Genomic DNA, 6,416 nt, shown 5'->3' with positions numbered 1-6,416 from the left:
TGAGACTCATTACATGGAAAGCGAGATATTTCAAGCCTTTATTTGTTATAATTTGGATGATTTTGGCTACAGCTTATGAAACCCCACAGTCACAATCTCCGGTCCCCTTTGCTCAGGGGGTATGGATTTATTATCTGACTAGAGTCTGACACTCTAAGCCTAGAATATTGAATCTTTTTACAATATAAACATTTTAAGTTGCATTACTGAAATAGATTAACTTTTGCACGATATTCAAATTTTTCAATTCCATTTTTTAGCATATAAAAAACATGGTAGATTATTTATTATATTTGAATTTATCCGTACGTTGGGCCCCCATAATAATGTTTACTGGTGGGCCCTAAGTACCCCAGTCCAACACTGATATCGCAGATTATTTGATGGCACTGACCTGAGATCCTCATTTCTCTCTTCTGTACCAGAAAAGACGACTCGGTAGTTTTCTAAGCGCTGAAATTCTTCAGGTACTGGAAACAGATCATATATAAATACATGCTACTTACTCAGGCTGGAGCAACACATCTCATGGCTAAAGATCAGAGTGTGAAGATGCAGCATTGTAACTAGTGAATGGGATTGCAGTGCTGTCCTCAAGAACCTGACAGTTACAAAAATCTAGATCTGCTGGACTTTTTGCCAGTGTCGGATAGCAGTAATATGCGGGTCACAGTGTGATCCCACTCATTTTCAAGATGCTGTGATGTACGGTACAGGAGCATCAAGATGCTGCAGATTTTGGGAGTGAGAATTGCATTCTCGTCAACGTCAGCATGTAGCACCAGCCTAATAGAAGATAAATCCCATAAATGGATCACAATACCACAGAAATTAAAAGATATTACTATTATAAACATCTAATGGTCATTACTCAGCATCTCCAAGATGATGTTTATTATACCTATAGCACCTCTCCTGGCAAATCCTAGAACTGGAAACTATATTGAACCAGCAGAATGGCGAGCGCAGCTCTGGAGTATACTACAGGCTTTAACTCAAGATTGGGACAGGATAAGTAATGTAATATATGTACACAGTGAGAGTGCAGCTCTGGAGCACCAGCACGAGAGTGAGTGTAGCTCTGTAGTATAATAGAGGATGTAAAGGATAAATAATGTATGTACGGTGACTCCACCAGAAAAATACTGAGTGCAACTCCGGACTGAAATGCAGGAAGCAACTCTGGGTCAGTACAGGATAAGTGATGTAATTCACTCTCCTGGACGCCACCAATTTAAAAATAAATCACCATTATGTGCTTATTTGGTCTCCTAGATCAAGCACGAGACGTCTGATTTTCTTCGAAACTGGGAAACAGATCTTGGCACTTCCTTTTCTACTAGAGAAGTGACTCAGTTATTATCCTCTACCCAGAAAGTTGTGTGAAGCTACAAGAAAACTTTTATATAGTGCTCACCTGCTGGTACCATACTACGCAGAGACTGCACGCTCTATTCCCAGAGTGCAACCCAATATGTCGGTGATGCCACTCTTCAGTAGGCACTTTTCTGTATATCTGGTGGCAGTGCCCCATTATTTAATCTTTTTGGCACATAATTTGCAAGACAATCTCTCAGATATGCAAAGTTGAGATGGTACTCTCCCCAAGAACATGTCTTCTGGGACTGCTTAGATGTATCCAATGGACCAAACCGTTGTGGGCTTTAATCACACATTACTGGCTGAAGCTTTGATCCTAATTGCTTCTAATTAAAATGTAACATCTTTCTCCCAATGGCTGGTGAAACGTGACAGTAGATACTGCATGGAACAGATAGCAGGTTGGGAGACTATGAGGACTGCCTGGTTTTCTGCACTGTGGGAGGCCTGGATGAAGTATAGAAAATTCTCTCGTCAGTGATGGTTCTTGAAAATCTACTTCGAACCACAGCAGTCTGCTTTCATATTGCTTTTGCCTTGATATAATTTCCTTACCCTACTACCCTTCACACCTTCCCTAACCCCCCTTTACCCTGCTCCTTATTGTTGTTTATTACTTGGTTGATTCCATCGGATGTGGACATCCTGCTGTTGCTTGAATTACTGCCTCTTGCACTTGTTGTATTGCATGTGCTTTTGTACACTGCTACTTGACTTTAGTCAGGCTATAACTTTTATTTTTATAAACAAACTGTTAAATCACAAAAAAAAATCATCCATCACAGACCTGGGCACCAGATCAAACCAAGAAAATCTAAGTTTCTGAAATGAAAGTTGCATAACTTGTGCAGGTAAATTCCCCTTACCATCTTCAATGTCCTTCACACTTTCCACTCTCGGGGAAATCAGCACCAGAGCAAGAGTCCACAGGGCAACACACACCCAGGACGTCTTCTTTCGTGGCAACATCTTCAGATCATCAGCATCAACTACAGAAAAAGGAATACACAAGGTAAAGCTTGGTCCCCACCAGTGATGAGAACATAGTCTCATTGAAGTCAATGGGAGAAGAGCTGTAGTAACGAGCTTCTTCCACTACAAGGTTGTCGGTACTATTTATGACACCAGAGCTACACCTGAACAGTTCATCAGTGGGGTGTCAGACCCCCGCCAATCAGTTAGTGACCAGTGATGGTCAGTTCGCAGTGTTCGCCAGCGAACACATGCGGGCTGCCATCTTGACTCACAAGTCCGGCAATGCACAGGTAAGCCCTTACCTGTGCCGGGAGCCGGTCTGAAGTCAAATGCGGTCACCAGGAGCAGGCAGTAGGCCCCCGGCGGCTGATCTCAGAACTGCCTGCTCCCGGTGAACGCATTTGATTTTAGACCGGCTCCCGGCACAGGCACAGGTAAGGCTTTACCTGGGTGCTGGACTTGTGAGTCAAGATGGCAGCCTGCATGTGTTCACTGTCGAACACTGCAAACTGACCATCACTACTAGTGACTTATCCTGAGTATAGTTAGTAAAGCTGGACAACCCCTACTGCCCGACTTTAATATGGGTTTTAGAGGTGGGATATGATAATAATATGGGGATTTGGGTCTGATGTTAAAGGAAGTCTGTCAGCAGTTTTGACTATGGTGTGTGTGTGAGCGTGATTCTCCATTCTGGACACTGCTCCTTTTTCTGGAGTGCACAGCATGACCTTACTGCTACAGAATCATACTGACAGCATTATTTTACTATGATTCTGTAGCAGTAAGGTCATTCAGCGACACACGACATTATAAATCGGTAAAATGCAGTGTCCAGAACGGAGAATCACTCTCACACACAGAGAGTGATTTCCGCACTAGACACGTTCGTCTGAAACGGCCCTTAAAGATTTATAAGGACCTCTAGAAACAAGTGCAGTCCTTTAAAATACTCAATTTATAGGATTGGACTTGATGCATGACCGTCAGGGAGCACAATACCTGTGAACTGGTGTAATGCTGGGGGATCACATTATACAGATAAAACTCCAAAAATTAGATTATCGTGCAAAGTTCATTTATTTCAGCAATGCAACTTAAAAGGTGAAACTAACATATGAGACTCATTACAGGCAAAGCGAGATATTTCAGGCCTTTATTTGTTATAATTTGGATGATTATGGCTTTCAGCTTATGAAAACCCCACAGTCACAATCTCGGGTACCCTTTGCTCAGGGGGTATGGATTCATGATCTGACTAGAGCAGTGATTGTCAACCTTCGGCACTCCAGCTGTTGTGAAACTACAACTCCCAGCATGCTCCATTCATTTTGTATGTGAGTTCTTAGAAGAGCAGAGCAAGTATGCATGCTGGGAGTTGAAGCTTCTCAACAGCTGGAGTGCCGGAGGTTGCCTACCCCTGGACTAGAGTGTGACACTTGGAGCCTAGAATATTGAACCTTTTCACAATATTCTAATTTTAAGTTGCATTACTGAAATAAATGAACTTTTGCACGATATTCAAATTTTTCGAGTTTCATCTGTATGAACCAGACAAAAAAGGACCATAAAAAACACAAGTTACAGATTTTTGAGAAAAATCTTACCTGAGCACGGCTAAGTTGATCGGTCTGACAATTCTGATGGGTGATACAGCACGTTGCATCCTCTGGCCAGTTTTTATAGAGAAGGTTAATACGTTATTACTGTAAACATTACATATATTCAAAGTCCAAGGGAAAATTGAAAGGACATTGACAGTTCCTAGGTAATAGGAAGCGATTTCTCTTTTCTCAGCTATTGGCTGTGGTTGCAATGCCCCCAGGTCTTTGTACACAATAAAAAATTCCTCAAATTTGGAAAAAACAAGAGGTTAAGGTGGTAATAGGGTAATATGTATTAGCTGATAGACACAAATTTAAATAATTAGGCTCACCTTTTCATGTTGTGCAAACGTAGGCACAACACTAGTATAGGAGTGTGTGTAGGGGAATGGTTGGTGCTGCCGGTGTCATCTAATTCTCACTTCAAGGGGCTGCCAACCCTCTGGAGGAGTGTAGATCAATGAGAAAAAAACAGGGTGGGGGAGGGGGATACAGGCAAGTGATGGCCCATGGTAATCTGACATTTCTTTGGTGCAATATCATGACTACAGCAACTAGTAATAAAGGCTTTTACTTCAAGAGTGATGACAACATGGTTTGGAGTAACAAGACTCCTCTTTTAAGTCTAAAAAAAATATAAATAAAAAATGCACAAATAGGTGCGTAACACAGATTGTATAAATAGGGCCAACAGTTATACGAGGGAATTTCAGCAATCAAGTATAATAATATTATAAAATATGTGTAAATAAATAAGAATCCCTTAATAAGAATCAAGCCTAGTATGGCTCATAAGTGGGGATGTAAGTCCAACTGTAAGGTTAAACCACTAATATACACTGCCTGTCCCAAAAAAAAAGTCGCCACCAAAAAAAAAAAAAGTTCACACACTCTAGTATTTCGTTGGACCCCTTTAGCTTTGATTACGGCACGCATTCGCTGTGGCATTGTTTCGAGAAGCTTCTGCAATATTGCAAGAATTATTTCCATCCAGTGTTGCATTAATTTTTCACTAAGATCTTGCATTGATGATGGTAGAGTCTGACCGCTGCACAAAGCCTTCTCCAGCACATCCCAAAGATTCTTAATGGGGGAAAGGTCTGGACTCTGTGGTGGCCAATCCATGTGTGACAATGATGTCTCCTGCTCCCTGACCCACTCTTTCACAATTTAAACCCGGTGAATCCTGGCATTGTCATCTTTGGATTATGCCCGTGCCATCAGGGAAGAACAAATCCATTGATGGAGTAACCTGGTCATTCAGGATGTTCAGGTAGTCGGCTGACCTCATTCTTGGAGCACATTCTGTTGCTGAACCTAGACCTGACCAACGGCAGCAACCCCAGATCATAGCACTGCCCCCCACAGGCTTGTACAGGAGGCACCAGGCATGATGGGGGCATCACTTCATCTGCCTCTCTTCTTACCCTGATGCGCCAATCACTCTGGAACAGGGTAAATCTGGACTCATCAGACCACACAACCTTCTTCCATTGCTCCAGAGTCCAATCTTTATGCTCCCCAGCAAATTGAAGCCTTCTTTTTCTGGTTTTCCTCACTGATTAGTGGTTTTCTTACAGCTACATGGCTGTTCAGTCCCAATCCCTTGAGTTCCCTTTGCATTGTACGTGTGGAAATGCTCTTACTTTCACTATTAAACATAGCCCTGAGTTCTACAGTTTTTTTTCTTCGATTTTGATTTCACCAAACGTTTAAGTGATCGCCGATCACGATCATTCAGGATTTTTTTCCCGCCACATTTCTTCCTCGAATAAGATGGGTCCCCACTATCCTTCCAGTTTTTAATAACGCGTTGGACAGTTCTTAACCCAATTTTAGTAGTTTTTGCAATCTCCTTAGATGTTTTCTCTGCTTGATGCATGCCAATGATGTGACCCTTCTCAAACAGACTAACATCTTTTCCACGACCACGAGATGTGTCTTTCGACATGACTGTTTAAGAAATGAGAAGCAACTCATTGCACCAGTTGGGGTTAAATAACTTGTTGCCAGCGGAAAGATAATCGCCCATGCAGTAATTATCCAATAGGAGGCTCAGAACTATTTGCTTAGTTAAATCCAGGTGGCGACTTTTTTTGGGGGCAGGCAGTGTAGATGATAATTCATAGTCAAAATATATGCAAATAAAAAAATTAAAAGAGTTCATTCTATTATATATTGGAATAATTCATAATGATAACAAGGCCAAAGATCAAAATTAACCATCTGAAGGACAACACTATTTATATTATTTTCTTTTTTTGTATTTTTTTGTTATTTTTCAACTTATTTTTTTTCCAATTGTTATATATAAAAAGCAAGGTGGCCTTTCATCACAAAAGACGTTTCGGTTTAAAAAAATTATTTTGTTTATTTATATATTATATAATATTGCAAATTTATTTTGTATTTGTTTATAAATTAAATAATGGTATGAACTGTTTTATTGTTAGTATT

At 40.9% G+C, this 6,416-nt stretch overlaps 1 long non-coding RNA gene across 1 annotated transcript; it reads right to left on the bottom strand.

Moving 5' to 3' along the window:
• Window positions 1–427: 427 nt before the first annotated feature.
• On the bottom strand, window positions 428–4,026 carry LOC122920316. The gene is made up of 3 exons (XR_006386904.1): window positions 3,963–4,026; window positions 2,247–2,369; window positions 428–470 (listed from the first exon to the last, which is right to left on the bottom strand). It is a non-coding gene; the product is annotated as an uncharacterized LOC122920316 (long non-coding RNA).
• Window positions 4,027–6,416: the final 2,390 nt, after the last annotated feature.

Source organism: Bufo gargarizans, chromosome 10, assembly GCF_014858855.1.
Source record: "Bufo gargarizans isolate SCDJY-AF-19 chromosome 10, ASM1485885v1, whole genome shotgun sequence".
In the NCBI taxonomy this organism is placed as follows: Eukaryota; Metazoa; Chordata; class Amphibia; order Anura; family Bufonidae; genus Bufo; species Bufo gargarizans.
This window is presented reverse-complemented; position numbering and strand designations above follow the sequence as displayed.